The 22,060-nt window shown below is 34.7% G+C and overlaps 2 long non-coding RNA genes across 10 annotated transcripts in view; one reads left to right on the top strand and one right to left on the bottom strand.

Moving 5' to 3' along the window:
• Nucleotides 1–22,060, bottom strand: part of LOC144307046 (uncharacterized) — a 199,417-nt gene that overhangs the window by 85,349 nt on the left and 92,008 nt on the right. The window lies entirely within an intron of this gene.
• The window catches only part of LOC144307049 (uncharacterized), a 70,264-nt gene that overhangs the window by 15,643 nt on the left and 32,561 nt on the right, over nt 1–22,060 (top strand). The window lies entirely within an intron of this gene.

Below are 22,060 nucleotides of genomic sequence, written 5' to 3'. Positions count from 1 at the left end.
CCATGCCTTGATTAAATACAGCTGTATAACTACCCAAAGCATAGGTTTAATAGCAATCTTCTTGTCATCACTCAAAGATATTTTAAGACCTTAATACAAAAGGTTACAAATTAATTATTTGTAATGTTCTAAATCCCTTTACTGAATCTCTAAAGCTCCCACACTTTCTAAACCTTCACTTCCTAATAAGTACTTTAAAAAAAGAATCCTAGCAACACATCATTAATTAGAATCCCCAGCTTTGTTTTCTTTTCCTAGCTGATTTACACAGCCTCCTCTCTGCAGTCCTCTTCTTTTCCAGGCCTTCCCTTAACCTTTCCTATTAGCCCTTTTTCCCTGAGATCCTTTGAAAGGAAATGTTAATTCAAGCAGTGAGGTAGTAGAGAATTAGCCCTTCCCTGACCTCTCAGGAACAAGCTAAACTGTACTAAAGGCTCTTCTTTTCCGTTAGAACAGAATAATACCATTGCCTGTAATCCTAATTGCTTAATTTGTCTGTAACAAAATTTTCTGGGATGCCAGGCTTTTGAGATCCAAGATAAAAAGCATCCTAGAGACTCAAGAAGAAAAGAGAGCAACCTTTTCAATTTGGATTGCTGCCAGAGGTTCCTTCCTTTTATAATGTAATTGAATTCAACGTAGAAGAGGGTGTTTCTTGGAGCCTAAAACCCTAGTAATCTATTTAAATTTGACTATTTCATAAATTTAAAGCTTCAGGTTTCTGTTCTGGGTGTTCCTTATAAATGCTGCTTTTTAAGACAATAGGACTTGTTGACTTTCTGGACATCGCATGGTTTTTTGGGTTTTTTTTATGACTTAATGATAAGTTAGCCATAAAAGCATAAGGCTTTACAGATTTGATATCCTATTAAATGAGCATCAATTTTAAAGCAGGAGAAAATTAAGCTGTACAATATGTAGTTTGAATTTTACTGAGTCTAGATATTTGAAAACTGGTTTAAACTGTTAGCCACGCCAAAAATGCAGTTAAAATCACCCAATTCTGATTTATACCATGTATTTAAGCCCACTTCCCATTGGGTTGCTTCCCAGAGTGTGCATTATCTGTTGATTGCTTTAAAGTATAGAGCAAATTCTACAAAAAAATAAATAAATAAATAAAAATAAAGTATAGAGCAAATTCAGCAAAACATTATACAAATGGAAGAGAATTATTCTGTTCTGCATCAAACTGAAATACAACCCAATGTATAATTTATACTACATTTTTTGGCCTTGGTTTTTGTGTAGATCAAAAACAAAGGTCTCTTAACTACATAAAAATCAATGAACTATTGTTTTGTATTATAATCAAAACACTCATTGATCTGTACCTGGGAGAGATTTAAAGTTATTCTCAGTGCTGCCTTAATGCCTTTGATCTTATTTTCCAATTTCACTGGAATATCACCATAAACCAAGAAGTACATGAATATGTTGGTTTATTAAACACCAGACAAACATAGATTAGCATAGTTTATTTAGTTTTGCCTCTAACAAATATAATTATAGCAGAAAAAAATATAGGCATATATATATGTATATTCCCCATTTCAACTTTATTACGTACAGCTTACATGAAAGCACGAAAGGTTAGTAACTAAACATTTGGTGGGAAGACCATTATGGCCAGTGTTCTCAAATATGTTTTTAGTCTTTAGAAGATGAACTGTAGTATATTGTATTCAGTTTGGTTTAAACAACCACCCCCAAAGTTCAGATAAGTATCTGAACTTTATCCGAACTATCCAAACTTCCTCTAGTTTGTGATTCAACTCTGAAAATCTCATGAGAACAGATGCTCTTGTAGCTTTTCCTTACTTCCTGCTTCATTGTGAGAACTAGATTTCTAAAGAAATTCTTATATGCATAAGAAGTCTAAATGCATGATGCCTGGGGACTTTTTTTCCCATTCAAATTAAATTTTGTATTGCTTTTATCCAGTTAAAATTCCAGTTCTTACCTTTCCTAATACAGAGCCCTCCCCTACACCAAATCTGTAGCTTTGCTTTCCATGGTCAGTTACCTGTGGTCAACCAGTTTGGAAGTAGAGGATCCTCCTCCCAACTTACCATCAAAAGATCAATAGTAGTCTAATCTTATGTCACAATGCCTATGTCATTTTCCTCATTTTATCTCATCACATAGCCATTTTATCATCTAACATCATCACAGGAAGAAGACTAAGTACAGTACAATAAGATCTTTTGAGAAAAAGAGAGAGACCACATAGCTTTCTATTTTATTATTGTTATTATTATTATTCTATTTTATTATTGTTATTAATCTCTTACTATACTTAATTTATAAATTAAATTTTATTATAGTTAGGCATGTATAGAAACAAATATAGTATACATAGGGCTCAGTACTATGTGAGGTTTCAGGTACCTGCTGGGGTCTTGGAACATATCTCCTGTGGATAAGGGATATGTTCTGTGTTTTTATGCTCCGTCTATTTTTTTCTCATCATACCTTCTCAGTTTCTGCTCTGACCTTTGCCTAATCTGAATACTCCTTCACTGTTTGGTATTTTCCAGGCTCTTAATTAACACAATAAATGTACATTGAACCCTGCCTGCGTGCCTAACATTGTCATATACACAGGGTTTATAGAAATAAGCAAAGCAGGAAGAAACAAAATCCTGCTGTCATGAAACATAACTTCTAACAGAGATAAACAGATAAGCAAAACAAAAAAAATTATTAAAATATATAATATATTTGATGGTTCTAAATACTATGGTGAATAATAAAGCAGAATAGTGGAAAGCCCTGGGAGGGGACAGGGTATAAATAGGGTTGTCATGGAAGATCTCAAAGAAAAGATGACGTTTGCACAATTGCTGAAGGTGGTGAGGGTGTGATCATGGGCTATCTAGAGAAAGACCATTCTTTCTGGCAAAGGCAAAGGGAACAGCCACTGAAAAAGTGTGACATCGACATATACCTGGTATACCATTTGTCTTACTTTCCTTCTCATTCTACATATTGTCTCTTCCCATGGACTAACTTATCAACAAATACCTTTATTACTCCCGAATCTATTACAAATGCCATGTCTCCAACTTCCAACTGGACATCTCCACTGGAATGTCTTATGAGCATTTGAAACCCAATAATATCCCCAAACCTAATGTGCTTCTTCCCCCTGAAACATAGAGTACCCCTGAATTTCTCCTCTTAGTTTACAAAACCCACTTAGTGATCAGAGGCAGAAGCCTAGGAATCCTTGTAAGTTCATTTTCCCTTTTTGTCCACAACTGATTTGCTTTTCTATTTAACATGAATTATCGAGACACTGTTTTGTGCTCGCTTCTGTGCTACAGGCTGTGATGGAAAGATAGATCAGTGCATTAACTGCCTACTAATTTTTTCCCTTTATTTTTGTCTACATCTCCACTGCTGCAGTCTAAACATGGCACCAGATTACAGTACAGTCTCCCAACAAGTGTCCAGGCTCCTTGTGCTCACTCTTCAATCACTGGGCTCTTTTCTTTCATAGTTATTCTTCTAAAATATAAACATTATAAATAATGAGGAACAATATAGAAAATAAAGTCTTGTATTTTGACATCTAGGAAACAATTCCATTTTAACTTTTAAATAAAATGCAAATTTTTCCAAGACAATCTGCAAAATATAATGGATGCTGGACAAGACAAAGGGAGACCCTAACTAAGTGTGTGATTGTGGACAAGTAACCTCCCCTGTCCCCACCTAAATCTTCTGCTCTTCAAAATAAATAAATTGGAATTGATTATAACTGTAGATATTTCCAATCCTTATTTTCAATAGCGCTCCATAATGGAATACTACTATAATATTAATTATAGAGGAGAAGATTTTCTTCCAGGTAATAGATAAAATTATACATTTTCTAATCCAGAGTTAAGGATAAATCCTGTCAGTTTTTATCTTCAAACAAAGAAGTATATGATTTGAAGTTCATTGTAGAAAATGAGTAACTTCAAACGGTTTTACTATATTGGAGAATGTTTCGGAATGTCCCAAAATATCAAATCACAGAAAGATTAAAGAAATAATAGAAAAAATGAAAACAAGAGGATTTGAGTGGCTGATTAAATATCTATATCAACTAAAAATCATATCAGATGATTCTACTTAAGAACTTAAAGGCAAGAGTAACAGATAAATGGATAGCACCCCAAAAGGAACCCACCCCTTCTGCCAATATCATAATGCAATTACCAAAATCTTGCTAAGAATAAAAAGTTAGGAAGATCCTGGGAAAATTTAAACCACATTTCTTTTTTGAGTATTACTGAGGAATTTATTGAAATGTATAGTCATCATAAAAACATTTAGAAATACTTTATTCTGATTTTCTGTTTTTAATAAGGGAATCACAAATTCCCAAGTTTATATAGCTACCCACAGCCACTCTCCTAAACTCCATCTCTTCTCTTACGTCACTAAGTATCTCAAAGTTAATATGTCAGGGGCACCTGGGCTCAGTCCATTGAGCATCTGCCTTTGGCTCAGGTCTTGACTCCAGAGTCCTGAGATCGAGCCCTATGTCTGGCTCCCGACTCATGAAGAGCCTGCTTCTCCCTCTCCTCCAAGCTCTTGTTCTCTCTTGCTACTTCTCTCTTTCAAATAAATAAAATCTTTATAAAAGTTAATATGTCAAACATAACTCTATTCCCCTTGCCACTCCCTCTCTCTCCCTCAAAAACTCCCTGTTCCTTTCCCCTTTCCTCCATCTCAGAGACGGGCACCACTGTGTTCCAAATTTCTCAGGTAAAAAATTTAGTCCTTGATCACTCTCCTTCCTTCACTTCTCATATGTGATGCCAGAGAGACCCAGTCATGTCTACCTATATATAGTTACTGAATGTAAATTCTTCCCATTTCCATTATCATATCAATCCACTTACATCTTTTCTCTAGACCACCTTGAGAGCTTCACAACATGCTTCCCTGATTTTCTTTTGTCTCCCTATGGTCTGTTCTTCATAGACCAATTATTTTCTTAAAAACATAATTCTGATAACAAGATTTTTCTGCTTAAAAGCTCCCTATCAGAATAAAATCCAAATCCCTCACAATGATTTACAAATCCCTACATGATCTGGCATGGCCCCTTCCTATTTCTCTGGCCTCATGTTCCCTCATTACTCTACACTAGCTCTATTGTTAGAAATGGTTAGGAGTGCTTTTAGCTGCAAGCAGTAGAGTATCTGAGAAACAATAGCTTAAACCACAGGACGTTTACAATTAACTTACCCAAAAGCCCAGAAACAGGTGACCTCAGAATTGGCCCAAAAGTCAATGTAATCAAGGACCCAGGCTAATTTTACGTTTATCTCCTACCATCCCTAGCATGTTGGATTTTAGCCCTTCTGCTTCTGGACTCATGTGGTTGCTGCCATGCTGTTCTTCACACCTGCATTCTAGTCAGGAAGAAGGTGGAAAGGAGAGAAGCTGCATCTCTTTTTATTAGGAAAGTAAAAGCTTTCCCAAAAATTTCCCTTACGTCTCATTACTCAGAAACAGACTTCTCTGTAAGTCTCATTGCTTCCAAGTAGGTTAATAAGCAACACTGGCAACAAGAGATATCGGGAAAGCTCTTATCTAACTTTCAATCCCCGGTATTGGTAAGAGGTAGGGGAGAAAGGAATTGCCTCCTGGGGGAGCCAAATAATCTCTACCACACTGGCCTTTCTGTTGCATAAACATACCAAACTAAGTCATTTAAGGCCTTTGAATGAGCTATTCCTGCTGCTAGAATGTTTCTCCCCCATAACTTTTCACGACATCTTCATTTTTGTCATCCAGGTTTCACTTCAAATGTCAATCCCTCAGAGAGACTCTTTCTGATTACCCTGAAACTGTCCCCCAAAGCCTTCTGTCACTCTCTATTCCACAACACTGTTATGTTTTGAAAGCATTTACAATAAGAAGGATGGTAGAAAAGAGGAGTAAGTACTTCCCACTTCCCCACCCTCTAGAGATGGAGAAGGGAAAATACACATAAACTGAAAAATAAAAAATTAAAAAACAGAAAAAAATTGAAAATAAAAAAGTTAGCTCCCCTTTAATCAACTCTCCATACTGCCTATGTTCTTCAGCCTCCCCACCTCCCTCTTCATATTATCCAATTTCCCTCCCAGAGCTAGAAGTAACTGACTATTCTGGGGGTGTTGAGCAGATGATATAGAAATTGCCTGGAAAGGTGGTACCGTGTGCTGATCCACTGCCAGCAAGTAATTGTTTCAAAAGGACAGCTTGCTTCTGGCATTATACGCTAAAATTGAGACTCTTGACTTTTCAGCCTCCAAAGCCTAAATGTTTGGCATGAATAGCAGAAATCTGGCATTTTCAATGCTCATATGTCCAAAAGCTGGAAAACTAGAAAATGCTAAGAGTCTCAAATTGGTGTCCACTTTGGAATATTTGGCCCAGGAAAATGTATATTCTCATGCTGCAGGAAGTTGGTTTGCAAAATGAAGGCTGAATTGGGGCCAAAAAGCAAGCACCATTTGCCAGAGTGTAGATGAAATATGATAGTTTGCTGCACAAAGTTTCTTTTTAAAAGTTATTTGCAGCTGCCATGACACATCTTTAAAGTTGTAATATGTAGAACTGTTATTTAGGAATTCCAACAGAGGGAAACAAATCTCAATTGTTTACATTTAAACATGATGTAGTAAGATACTAAAGAATAAATGTAAACATTATAGATTGGACAAAGCGATGCAAGTGAAACATGGCTCAAATCAAAGCACAGACTTAAATGGTCCACAGAAAAGCAGAAATTCTCATTTTCATAGAAAAGCTGTATTTACTATTATTCTACTTAGAGTTTCTTATAATGTGTTGAGATAAAACATTTTGTTTTAGAAAGTGTTTAAGTCAAAGTAATACAATGATAGAACTCCATTGCTTTTAAAAGAAATCCTTAACAGATAATAGTACTCTTAATTACATTTTCTATTACCTTTGAAGAAAGAAGTATAATTACAGAAACTCATACAAAACTTACCGGTTTAAAAAAAGCATAGAACATTCGACTTAAAAAGCTAGAAACTATGTGTAACCAAGACTGGACAATTAAAATAGATTAAAATTTGCCAAGCAGCTAGTAAACAGAGTGTTTGCAGAAATGGAGAGAGTGAAAGAGAAGGAAAGAAGGAAGGAAGGAAGGAAGGAAGGAAGGAAGGAAGGAAGGAAGGAAGGAAGGAAGGAAGGAAGGAAGGAAGGAAGGAAAAACTAATAAGTGAAATGCAGAAGACAAAGGAGAGAGGTTTATAACTTCATTTTTCAGTTTGTTCTATTCAAGAATAACTTCAAGAAAATGCCAAGATGCAATTTTCAATGCTGAATTTTCTATTCCTGGTGACATTAATAGACATTTAAGGTACAACGCATAGAGGTAAAATATGGAAGGAAACAGCATGTTCTAATTTTAAACAATTATTTTTGTATTCCTTACTGAATCCACACTCTTGTTTGGAGAGATGGAAGTTAATGGTAGAAACACTTTTAATATTCTCTGTTCCTTATCTGGTCACCACCCACACAAACTTTTCCACTGATTTGTTACTGTTTCCAGGAAAGGCTGTTAATTGCAGAAGTGCATGCTTTTAGCAAGAATTAACCTGCTGATCTGGGCTGATTTGCCTTTTCCGTGGTTTTATTATTGCCCTTCACCTTAAAAAAACAAAAAGGAGAGGACCTAGCTCTGGAGCAAGACCTTCTGGATTCAAAAGTGGCTCTCCTACTTATTCAATGTGTAACTTTGGACAAGTCAGTTAACATTTCCTGCTACACCTACCGTATAGGCAGAGAGAAGGGTTAAATAAGATAATAAAGGTATAGTGCATAGAATGGTACCTGCAATTTAGTACGTTCTCAGTAAGTCATAGCTAGTCTTAGGATTAACTCAGACCATGTAACTGGTTGAGGAACAAATATCAGTAAACAAGAAAACACTGTACCCCTATAAACAAAGCACCACATTTTAGAAAGTGTTCACTTGGCCCTCTATCAGCAAGCACAACATTATCTTACCGTCTAATTCTAGTCTGTGACTGTACCAAGACATTTAGTCCTTACAAAGAGTCCATATAATAGACCAAATTAGTCCTTACATTTGCCAGCCTCCCTTGTAGTTAACTGGGAGCGTAGAGCTATATGTCATAGATGCCTCTACTGGGCCTACCTATAAAGGCTCCATCTCTTTCTTTCTTCCTCAGCCACAGCACCCTTGGAGGCCATGTGCTCTGAATGGTGAAATTCTCAGATGAAGGATAGCATCTCAACGTGCATCACACTTTTCATGAATGAGAAATAAACCTTTGTATATTAAACCACTGAGAAAATACAGTTTGTTACAATAAAATTGGCTAGCATAATCCTCATTACCATAGTGGTCAAACTGATGCATAGTTTCCTAGTCAAGGAATTAAAAACAAAACAGAACAAAACAAAACAACCTTATTCCAATCCATTAATAACATCCAAAGAAGTCTGTTATCTCAATTAGAGAAGATTCAAAACCTCTTTCACTTCTTAATTTTCCAGGCTGGCACATTGGCCAATTTTGATCCATGGTACTTTTATTTTATAGCCAATTTGGCATTCTTTATTTCAAATCTAAAGGTCACATGTATTATAACATTAACTCTCTGGACTGTTTTTCTGAAGCTCAATATCCAAACACAAAACAACTAGTGAATTTTGATTCCTTCATTGGAGAATGCAGAACACAAAACAACAATTTGGGATATTAGCTGCAGTTCAGGTGCAATAGTGATGCTAAAGGGTAGTTCTTGCATCCCTCAGGGACCCTCTCTTCCCCTTAGAGTAGACTCACCGGTTAACATTTATCTCCATATTTCTTCTTCGTGTAATCATTAGGCAAGATATTATTCTATTTGTCATATGTTTATTTGAGTTACTAGTGGATTTATGTTTAGTGAAAAGATGGATCTACTGTGATAAAACTAAATTGTTAACTTCATCTGAAAAGTCCTATAAGTATGTCTTGCTCTTTAGATTTCAAAAACGTCGTGATAAAATCCAAATACAAAGTTATCTCAAAAAGACCAAAGATTTCCCGTGCTCTACCCAAAAGGCTAAGCACATATTTAAAAACAAAACAAAACAGCGGGCTGGAAAAGGAGAAGTCAAGGACTAATGCTATAATGATGACATGGAAGTTGATTTGTATGTCCTGAGGTTTTTAAGGGCAGACATTGATAGATCAGAGATTTGCCTTAGGGACTACAGTGGTCCTATAATCTACAGTACAGGAACTCTTTTAGGGGAAGGACAAATATAAAAGGAATTATCTTGAAAGCCTCATTGGATGAGGTGTTTTTAGTGTTCAAGATCAAATTTTTGAAAAAGAGTCTCTGGTGCCAGGTTTATTTTTATGACTCTAGTCAATTAAAAACTTTAAAAGCCATATTTGCAAAGTTATTTATGTACTAAATAGAACCCAGACAGCCCTGGATTTTCATATTTTAGTGACAGGACCAAGGAACAGCCATCATTGTTCATGTAAAATTGTGAATTTTATAAACAGAAATAAAATGAAAGGACAAAATATACACTAAAAGAGTAATGCATTTTGAATGATAAAAACACTGTTCTGTGCTGTTCTCAAGTATTCATCCTGCTTAAATGAAATAGAGGAGGAAAACATGTCACTAGAGAATTCTTACAGTTCTTTTCTACCTGAACAATAATCTTTTTAAAATGTGTAAAAAGAATTTTTTTTTGCTTTTCTTTGTTTTTAGTTAAATTTACTTTGGTGAAATATGGAGAAATATATTAGCAAAGTGAAATGGAAGAATTGAGTGATTATGCAGATAATTTTGTCTTTATAATAACTTTTCACTGAAAATATTAAAATTATTTAGCCCAAAACATTTTTACAATACTTTGTAAAATGAATTGTAGAGCTAAGTTCAGCTATTACCTAGACAAGAGATATCTCTACGGTGAGCTATCACAAAACTTAGGATAAAGGAATTTTTGTCACTGGTATAAATTATCTAGTTTTCCTGCTGACATAGCTTCTTTTTATTTTACTTCTGAGGATGTAAGTTACAGGAAATTATAGCTCTTTGGGGATCTTCTAAGCACTGTGACTTTTTCATCAGGCATACTTCACTCATAAGTTCTCTCTGTTTAGGATTTCTTATTCTTGGTAATCCCCCAGAAGAATAATATAGAGTAGGACATCTTTTGCAAAATCAGTAATTTATTTCACATTTGATTTGTTTTCTATATGTGAACCCAGGGAAGAAAATTATCCTGGAGCTTGCTTGGGCACTGTAATGGTTAATTTTACGTGTCAAATTGGCTAGGCCATGGAGTGCCCAGATATTTGGTCAACCATGATTCTGAACATTTCTGTGGGGGGTGTTTTTGGATGAAATTAACACTTAAATTAGTGGACTTTGGTTAAAGCAGATTGGCCTCCATAATGTGTGTGGGTAGTTGGAAGGCTGGAATAGAACCAAAAAAGAAACAAACAAACAAAAAGTGTCCTTTCCTGAACAAGAGAGAATTCTATAGCATGTGCCTTCAGAATGGAACTGCAGCCTCAGCTATCCTTAACCTGCAAATTTTGGACTTGCGAGCCTCCATAATTATATCAGCCAATTGTCTATAATAAATTGATGTATACCATACACATACCCACATCTCGCCCCCCCCCCCCCCCCCCCACACACACACACACACATCTTCTTTCGGTTCTGTTTCTCTGGGACAGCTAAATTTAACTTAAATTTAAATTTAGTTTTCAGGGGGGATAGCTAAGGGACTAGTATGTGCTTTGACTGAATCTAAGTGCTCACAGAAAAGGGTGCCTGGACAGGGGCTACAGAGAAAAAAGTGACAGTTTAAATAGTACATACTTCCTTGCCATAGTCTTAATCCAAGGCTCAGTGTGGGACGAGTGGGAGAAAACCACCCATCTCCTGGATTCTCCTGGGAAAGAAAAGAGCTGAAGCATTCAACCAATATTCCAGCTTGCAGTGGGAGTGCTGCCCAAAGAACTGGTTTCTCTCTCACATGTCTCAGAGCACTGAACTGGTATAAATGCCTAGGGACCAATAAGTGGCTTACTAATGCTCCAAAGAGCACATAGTATACAGCACACAGAGGAAAATACAGTTCAGCTGCTTTACTCTCAGGAGAAAAAGGGAAGAGGGGAGTGTTTTTCCAATATTCTGGCTTTTAGGGGTACCATCTGAGGGACCGGTTTCTATTTTTCCAACTCAGAGTGTTGACATCTGGGAACTGCTAAGAACAAAACAAAACAAAACATAACAAAACAAAACAAAACAAAACAAAACAAAAAAAGGGCAACCTATAGCAGATCCAGGAACCTACAGTCCTACAAGCAGGTAACAGAGGGACTGAGGATTCACAAACTCCAAGAAAAAGAAGTTTATAAAATGTCTCTAATTGGGAATTTACACACACAAGCCCAAAGAGGACATATCCATAAAAAGGCTTTGAGAAGGCCTCAAAATCCCTAGCTAGGTGGATTGGTAGAGATCTTTCCCTGTTCTAAGACAATGTGCAGAGACTGGAAGAGGTGATTGATCCTAATACAAAGCAATAAGGCATACAAAGGAACAGTAAAACATGGCCTAGACAAAAGAATTAAATATATCTCCAGAAACCGAACCTAAAGAAACAGAGATACAGGACTTATATGACAAAGAATTAAAAATAATTGTCATAAAGATGTTAAATGAGCTTAGCAAAACAATACATGAACAAACCTGGAATATTAACAGAGAGAAAACATCAAGGAAATTTTAGAAGTGATAATACAATAATTGAATTGAAAAATTTGATAGAGGGGTTCAGCAACATACTTGATCAAGCAGAAGAAAGAACCAGTGAACTAAAAAAAATAGTATTTTAAATTATCTAGTCAGAGGAGCAAAAAGGTGAAAGAATGAATAAAAGTTAAGACAGTCTAAGAGACTTACGGGACACCACTAGCCAGAGCAATATACAAATTATAGGAGTCCTAGAAAGAGAAGAGAAAGGGGAAGAAATCTTTTTTTTAAACCCACCTTTTATTTATTTATTTTTAAATATTTTATTTATTCATTCATGAGAAACAGAGAGAGAGAGGCAGAGACACAGAGAGAGAGATAAGCAGGTTCCATGCAGGGAGCCTAACCTGGAACTTGATCCCGGAACCCCAGGATCATGCTCTGGGCCGAAGATGGCACTAAACTGCTGAGGCACCTTGGCTGCCCAGGGAAGAAATCTTATTTGCAGAAATAATGACCATAAAACCTTCCTAAACCTTGGTTAAAGAAATGAACATCCAGATCCAAGGCCAATGGATTGCAAATAAGATGAATTCCGAGAAGACTACTTTGAAACACACTGCAATCAAATTGTTAAAAGTCAAAACAAAGAGAGAGATTTGAAAGGAGCAAGAAAAATGCAACTTGTCATTTATAAAGGAGTTTCCATAAGATGATAAGCAGACAGGGGCACCTGAGTGGCCCAGTCAGTTAAGTGTTGGACTCTTGGTTTTGCTCAGGGCTGACCCCAGGGTCATGAGATGAAGCCCCACACCAGGTTCCATGCTCAGCACGGAGTCTGCTCGAGTTTTTTTCCTTCTCCCTCTACCCTTTACTCCTCCTCTGACCCCCCCTGCACACACACATTCACTCACTCACTCACTCAATCAATCAATAAATCTTAAAGTAAAAAGACTATAAGTAGACTTTTCAATAGAAACAATTCAGGACAAAGGGAGTGGGATGATATATTCATAGCGCTAAACCTATGCACAAAAAATACTATATCTAGCAAATTGCCCTTCAAAACTGAAGGAGAAATGGACTTTCCCAGAAAAACAAAAGCTCAGGGAGTCATCACCAGTAGATCTGCCTTTCAAGAAATGCTAAAGGGAGTCTTCAAATTGAAATGAAAAGAGATTAGATAGGAACATGAAAATAATGAAAGTATAAACTTTGCTGGTAAAGATATATATAGAAACAAATATGGAATAGTACTGTAATGATGGGGAATAAATCACTTCTAACTCTGGCATAGAGCATAGAGTTAAAAAAGACAAAATTATATAAAAAATATAACTATAAAATATTTTAATGGATACACAATAGAAAAAGATACAATTTGTGGCATCAATAATATAAAGTACAAGGAGAGAATAAAAGAATAGAGTTTTTGTATGTCATTGAATTTAAGTTATTATCAGCTGAATATATATTATTATAAATATAAAATGCTTTATGTAAGCCCCAGGGTAACCACAAAGAAAATATCTTTAGGAGATACACAAAATAAGAAAGGAATCAAAGCATGTTACTACAAGAAAGAAATCAGTGAAACACAAAAGAAGACATCAAGAAAAAGAGCAAGGAAAGAAGGACAAAAAAGCTACAAGACAGAAAACCATAGAATAATAGTAAGTCCTCCACCATTAATAATTAATAGTAAGTTCTCCACCATTAATAATTAATTTAATAAATGTAAATGGATTAAATTCCCCAATTAAAAGACATAGAGTGACTAAATAGATTTTTAAAAAATAATAAAACCAAGAATCAACTGTACATGGCCTACAAGAGGTATATTTTTTTAAAGATTTATTTATTTTAGAAAGAGAGAGAAAGAGAGCAGGGAGGGAGGTAAGGGGAGAGAGAGAGAGAGAGAGAGAGAGAAGCAGCCTCCCTGCCAAGTCTGGAGCTCAACATGGGGCTTGATTCCAGGACCCTGAGATCATGACTTGAGCTGAAATCAAGAGTAAGACACTAAACCACCGGAGCCACCCAGATGCCCCAAGAGACGCACTTTAGATTTAAAAACACACGGGCAGCCCGGGTGGCTCAGCGATTTAGCACTATCTTCAGCCCAGAACCTAATCCTGGAGACCCGGGATTGAGTACCAAGTAGGGCTCCATGCATGGAGCCCGCTCTTCTCTCTGCCTGTGTCTCTGCCTCTCTCTCTCTCTCTCTCTCATAAATAAATAAATAAATAAATAAATAAATAAATAAATAAATAAATAAAATCTTTGAAATAAATATATATATATATATAAATAACACCACATAGGCCAAATGTGAGGGATGGTATAAAAGGGTCCATGCAAATGGTAAATAAAGAAAGCAGGACTGGCCACACTTATAATAGACGAAATAATCTTTAAGTCAAAAACATTGACAGAAGACATAGAGGAGCATTATATAATAATAAGAGGGTCAACTTATTAAAAAGATATAACAGTTATAAACATATAAGAACCCAAATATATGAAACAAAAATTGACAGAATTGAGGGTAGAAACAGACAGCAATACAATACTAGTAAGGAGATTTAAATACCTTTTCAATAATAGAACAACTAGACAGAAGATAAATAAGGAAGCACAAGACTGCAACAACACTATAGAATGAATGGAGCCAAAAGACACATACAAAACAATTCATCCAATGGCAACAGAATTCACATTGTTTTCAAGTATATAATATTCAGAATATTTTCAACATATGTCAAAACAAGTAAACAAATTTAAGAGGATTGAAATGCTACCAAGTATCTTTTTCTGATTGCATGGACTGAAAGTAGAGTCAAAGCAGAAGAAAAACTGCAAAATTCACAAATATATGAAAATCAAACAACATAATCCTGACTAACTGATGAATCAAAAAAGAAATGAAAAGGAAAATTAAAAAAAAATATTGAGACAAACAAAAACAAAAGCACAACATGAAAAATGATGGACTACAGCAGAAGTATTACTACCTGGGAAGTAGATAGTGGTAAATACCTACATTTAAAAAAGTAAAAAATAAATAAATAAATAAATAAATAAATAAATAAATAAATAAATAAATATTTAAAAAGTAAAAGATCCCAAATAACCTAACTTTATACCTCAAGAAACTAGAAAAAGAAGAACAAATGAATCTCAAAAATTATCAGAAGGGAAGCAGCCTGGGTGGCTCAGCGGTTTAGCGCCGCCTTCAGTCCAGGGCCTGATCCTGGAGACCCAGGATCTAGTCCCGCATCGGGCTCCCTGCATGGAGCCTGCTTCTCCCTCTGCCTGTCTCTCAGTCTCTCTCTCTCTCTCTCTCTCTCTCTCTGTCTCTCATGAATAAATAAATAAAATCTTTAAAAAAATTATCAGAGGGAAAAAATAATAAAGATGAGAGCATAAATAAATGAAAAAGAAAAATAATACAAAAATATCAATAAAACAGTTTTGTGAAAAGATAAAATTGACAAGCCCAATAAAGATTGAGAAAAAAAGAGAGACTATTCAGATAAATAACATCAGAAATGAAAGAGGAGACATTATAACTGATGCCAAAAAAATAAAGAGGATTATAAGGGACTACTATGAACAATTAAATGTTCCCCCCCCCCGCCCCCCCAAAAAAATCCTCCCAACAAAGGAAAGCCCAGGACCAAATGGCTTTACTGGAGAATTCTTTGAAACATTTGCTTAGACTTAACACAATCCCTCTCAAATTCTTCCAAAAAATAGAAGGAGTGTTTCCAAATTTATTTTGTGAGGCCAGCATTATCTTGATAAAAAATATAAGGTTATATATAAGAAAACTATAAACCAACATCCTTGATATAAATGCATGAATACTTAAAATATTAGCAGGCTGAATTCAATGGCACATTAAAAGGTTCATAAGCCATGAAAGTGGGATTTATCCCTGGGATGCCAGGATGGTTCAACATATGAAAATCAATCAATGTGATACACTGCATTATATAACAAAAAATAAAAATTACAATCATGTAAATGGATGCAGAGAAAGCATTTGACAAAATTCAACACCCTTTCTTGATTATAAAAACAATCAACAAACTAGAAATTAGAAGGTAATTATCTCAACAGAATAAAGGCCATATAGGTAAAGTCCATAGATGGCATCATCCTCAATGGTGAAAAGGCAAATGCTTTCCACTAAGATCAAGAAAAGGACAAGAGTACCCATTCACCTCACCTACTCAGTGTACTACTGGAAGTCCTGGATGAGCAAGTAAGCAAGACAAAGAAATAAAAACCACCCAAATTGGAAAGGAAAAAATAAAATTATCTCTCTTCATAGATGGCATAATCCTATACATAGAATACCCTAAAGTTTCACCAAAAACATCAACAACAGAAACCTCCCCTAAAAAACAAATACAAAAACACTCTGTTAGAATAATCAAATTCAGCAACATTGTAGGATACAAAATCAGCACTCAAAAATCAGTGACTTTTCTATACACTAATGATGAACAACCCAACAAAGGAACCAAGAAAATGACAGCCATTTACAATAGCATTAAAAGAATAAATTACTTGTGAATAAACTTAACCAAAGAGGTGAAAGACTAGCACACCAAAAACTACAAATCGTTACTAAAAGAAATTAAAGAAGACACAAATAAATGGAAAAATATCCTATATTCATAAATTAGAAGAATTAATACTATTAAAATGTCCATACTACCCAAAGTGGATTCAATGCAGTCTCTACTAAAATTGCAAATTCTTTTTTGCAGACATAGGAAAACTATCTGAAAATTCATATGCAAACACAAAGTTTCAAACCCAAACTATCTTCAGAAAAGTGAAAAAAACAATCTTGAGGGAAAGAACAAAACTGGAGGCTTCATAGAGATTTAAAAATATTACGAATCTGTAGTAATCAAAACAGTATGGTGCTGGCATAAAGACAAACATATAGACCAATAGAAAAGAATAGAGAGCCCAGAAATAAATTCATGCATATGCAGCCAAATAATCTTTAACAAGAATGCCAAGACCTCTCAATGGAGAAAGGACAGTCTCTTCAACAAATTGTATTAGTAAAACTGTATATCCATGTGCAAAAAATGAAACTGAACTTATCTTACATTATATACATAAATCAACTAAAAATGGATTAAATACTTGAACATATATCTAAAACTACCTAACTTGTAGAAGAAAACATAAAGGAATCTCTTCATTACATTGATCATACCAATGACTTCCTGGATAGGATGCCAAAAGCACAGGTAATAAAACAAAATAGATAAGCAGGGCTATATCAAAATAAGTCTTCTGTGCAGCATAGGAAATAATCAGCAAAGTGAACAGACAGCATACAGAAAGGGAGAAAATATTTGCAAACTATATATCTGATAAGGTTTAATACCCAAAATGCATATGTGAACTCCTAGAACTCAATAACAAAAAAACAAATAACTCAGTCAAATAATGGGCAAAGGACCTAAATAGGCATTTCTCTAAAGTAGGCTTAAAAATGGCTAATTTGTATAAGAGAAGATGCTCAATATCACTAATCATCATGGAAGTACAAATCAAAACTATAATGAGGTATCACTGCTCCTCTACCTATTAGGATGGTCATTAAAAGAAAAAAAAAGAAAGAGAAAGAAAGAAGGAAAGATAAAAAGAAAACAGAAAATAACTTTTGGTGAGGATATGGTAAAACTAGAGCCCTTGTACACCTTTGGTAGTATTGTAAGATGGTGAAGCTGCTATGTAAAACAGTGTGGGAGTTCCTCAACAAATTAAAAAAAAAAAATAGAACTACTATAAGATCCAGCAATTCTACTTCTGGGATTTATCTGAAAGAACTGGACACAGGATTTTAAAGAGATACTGCGGCTCCCATGTTCCTTGCATTGTTCACAATAGTCAGGATACAGATAGAACCTAAGTGTCTGTCAACAGCTAAATGAATAAAGAAAATGTGCTAACATTGTATACAGGTACAATAAAATGTTATTTAGCCATCAAAAAAGGAAATCTTGCTGATGGGACAACATAGATGAGCCTGTTGCTATCCTTAGGCCATGTGAAATAAGCCAGTCACAGAAGGACAAATACTGCATGATTCCATTTATACAAGATATCTAAAGCACTTAAAGTCATGGAACAGAAAGTAGAATGATGGTTGCCAGGGCCTGGATGGCAGGGGGATATAGGGAATTGCTATACGATGGATATAGAGTTTCAGTCATGCAAGATGAAAAAGTTCTAGAGATCTGCTCTATAAAAATGTGGATAAAGTTAGCAATACTGTACTATACACTTAAAATTTTGTTAATAAATTAGATTTCATGTTATATGTTTTTATCACAACAATTTTTAATACTCTTTTTGTCAAAGAAAAAAATTATAGGGGAAATTAAAAAATAATTCAAACTGAAAGAAAATAAAAAAACACAAGCGTATTTGATCCAGTTCCGATCAATAGCTAGAAAGAATAGACAAAATTTAATGTAAAGAATTATTAACTTGTAAAAGGTGATTAACAATAAAATATAGGAATAGCCAATGAAGAAACCTTTTCCTATCTCTAAGCTGAGGGAGAATACAAAGGAAAAAAGCTCAAAATTGTGAAGAAATCCCTCCCCCAATACTAATCCAATTTTAAGACCTTGCTGGAGAGAAAATGATGCCATAGGAAATTGCAACGTGCCTGTGGCAAACAAATTTGCAAGAGATTGAATCCAAAGCTTGTCAGTAAGAGGAGCCACTAAGTGTCTGAGAAACTCAACAGAGGGTGCAGACAGCCTGGAGCTATTCTATCAGGATTACCTGCAGAAAGACAGTAAAATGAGCCAGATCCTACTGGCTGGTCAGGGCTGGCCCAAAGAAAGAGCCTATATGATGGCCAAGAAATTTACTGTAGAGTACCATTGAGCCAAAGTTGATTCACTATCAGCCAACCAAGAGAAGTTTACTGGAATGGTAGATTGTCTCATCTTTTCTGCAGAAAGGGGTCCCCATGGGGTGCTGGCAATATAGAGCTATTCCACTAGAAATAGCCCACATGAGTGCTGGAGAAATTCACTGATGACTGAGTATTGTCAGGCCTCCCTCATATCTCTGGTTGCTATGGGAGAAAAATGGAAATGACTATTTCTTTACTGCCTTTTAGTGTACCACTAGAACCCACTATTGACAAAGCTAACATTGAGACACCTCATCAGAGGGAAATTTTTACAGGGTTCATCTTCTGTTTCCCAAAGTAGAACAAGGAAGGGAGACTACAAGATGAGAAGCAATAAGTTAATAAATAGCATAATATATCAAAATTTGTGGACTACAGCAAAAAAGTAGAGTTTAAAAAGATATTTATAACAAAAAAAAGAGCGTATACTAGAAAAGTATTTCAAATCAGTGTTATAAGCAAATTAAACCAAAGTAAGCACACACACACACAAAAGGAAAAATATAAAAACAAGCATGGAAATTAATGACATAGCAAATAGAGAAGCAATGGGAAAATTGATGAAACCAAAAATTGGTTCCTTGAAAGTTTCAGTATAATTGACAACATAGCCAGACTCAACACAATAAGAAAGACTATCAGGAATAAAAGGGAACACCACTACATATCCTACTGAAATTTAAAAGATAATAAGAAAATATTATAAATATAGTCCTATATTAATTATGAATTGTAATTGATGGTTTAAAAACCTTCCTACCAAGAAAACTCTAGGACTAAATGTTTTCATTGGTGAATCTAAAAGAAATATTAAAGTAGAAAACCGATGCCAAGAATTCTGCAGTAATGTTCAGAAAATGGTAGAGAAGGGAATATTTCCCAACTCATTTACTAACAATCAGTAACTTGGTATCAAAACACAACAAATGCAGCCCGGGTGGCTCAGCGGTTTAGCGCCTGCCTTCAGCCAAGGGCCTGATCCTGGGGACCCAGGATCCAGTCCCACGTCGGGCTCCCTGCATGGATCCTGCCCTCTGCCTGTGTCTCTGCCTTTCTCTCTCTCTCTGTGTCTCTCGTGAATGAATAAATAAAATCTTTAAAAAAAAACACACACACACAGCTACATCACAAAAAAGAAAACCAAACCCCAATATCTCCCCTGAACGTAGATGCAAAAGTCAATTTAAGAAAATTAAATTAAGGAATACATAACAAGAACAACACATCACAATCAAATAGCTTTATCTCATGAATGCAAGGTTAGTTTTAAATCAGTCCACGTGACTTAACTTATTGTTTATAAAAATAAACAAAAAACATTATGATCTACCAATAGATGAAGATAAAGCATTTGACAGATTTCAATACCCGTTCATAACAAAACTCTAACTGAACTAAAAGTAGAAAAAAAAATTCCTCAAGTTAAAAGAGAACATTTATATTGCTTTTTACTATAGCTAATTTAATACTTATTAATGAAAAATGGAAAGCTTTTTCTCAAAGATCAGTACCCAGTCATGACAAAAAAAATACCCTCCCAGGAAACTAAAAATTGAAAGAAACTTTGTCATTTATGCAAAGGACTTCTACAAAATTCCTACTGTGACCTTATTCTCAATGGTTAAAGAGTAAATGACCATAAACAAGGCAAGAATGACTGCTCTCACCAACTCTTTTGAACACCACACTGGTAGTTCTAGCTAGAGCCAAAGGGAAGAAAAAGAGACAAAAGACATATAGACTGGGAAGGGGAGAGTAAAAATTTCTTTATTAACAGATGTCATAATTGTCTATGCTGTAAGTCCTAAAGAACCTACCAAAAACTTACTAGAATTAATATGTAAATTAGCAAGATCACAGGCTATAAGAGCAATAGTGAAAAACAAACAACACACACACATACAAACACTTCTATCTTAAAAATCAAAGTATTAACAGCATAAAATACAAATTATGGTAAATGGAAGCAAATATGTGCAACCTCTCTATACTGAAAATTACAAATAAAAACTGAGACAAATTAAAGGAGACTTACTAAATGGAAAGATATACCACGTTTATTGATCAGATGACATGATATTGTCCCCAGATTGATTCTCCCAAACTGATCTTCCCAAATTGATTGGCAGTCTGATTTGTTGAAATTGGCAATCCCAATCCTAACAGGTTTATTCATTCAAACTGACAGGTTAATTCTAAGTGCATGCAGAAATTAAGAGTCTTGAATAGTTAAAAACAATTTTGACAAAGAAGAAGAGATTTGGAAGACTTAAACTATCTGATTTCAAGATTTACTTTACTTCAAGATATACAGATCCATAGGCCAGAATCAAAAGACATAAACACATATTTGGCCAATTAGTTTTCAACAAAGGTGTGAAGGTAATTCTAAGAAGAAAGGATAGACTTTTCCACAAATGCTACACAACAACTGTATATTCATTTGCAAGACAAACAAACCTTCCTTTTCTCATACAACATAAAAAGTTAAATTTTAAATTCATGTCACATCTAAATAATAGAGCTAAAATTTTCAAACTTCTAGAATGATACAGAACTCATGTGACCTTGAGTTAAAAAGAGAATTTTCAGATAGAAATTTAAAGCACAAAATCATAAACAATGCTAAATTGGACCTCATCAAAAATTTTAAAAATTGCTCTTCAGAGACAGCATTTTAAAAAAATAAAAAAGAAGGTTACATGCAGATAGTATTTTCAAAATACATATCTGATAAAGGACTTGCATGTGGCATAAATAAAGAACATTTGTAATTCTGTAATATAAAAAAAGATATTACAGTTGAAAATGGGGAAATATTTGGACAAATTCTACAAAGGAGATATCAAATGGAAATAAGCATACATAAAGACACTAAACATCAATCAATAATGGTAGGCAAATGGAAATTAAAAACACAATGACATACATCTACACACTTACTAAAATAGCTAAAATTCAAAAAACTGACAATTTCATGTGCTGAAGAAGAGACAAAGCAACTGAAAACTACATGTATTGCTGGTGGAAAAACACACCACATCCACTTTAAAAAACAATATGACAATTTATTATATTCTATTCCTAGGTGTTACTTGAGAAAAAAAAGATTTATCTATATATGTATATAGATAGATATATAAATATATATATAATATATAGAAAGATTATATATATAAAATATATTACGTGTACATATATCTCCACAAAAACAAAACAAAAACAAAACTTTGTACTTGAATGTTCATAAAGGTTTATTTTAATAGATTCCCATATTAGAAACAACTAAAATGTCCACTGTACAGTGAAAAGATACATA

This window comes from Canis aureus, chromosome 38 (assembly GCF_053574225.1).
Source record: "Canis aureus isolate CA01 chromosome 38, VMU_Caureus_v.1.0, whole genome shotgun sequence".
Lineage (NCBI taxonomy): Eukaryota > Metazoa > Chordata > Mammalia > Carnivora > Canidae > Canis > Canis aureus.
The sequence above is the reverse complement of the archived record's forward strand: the minus strand, read 5'-3'. Positions and strand labels throughout refer to the sequence as shown.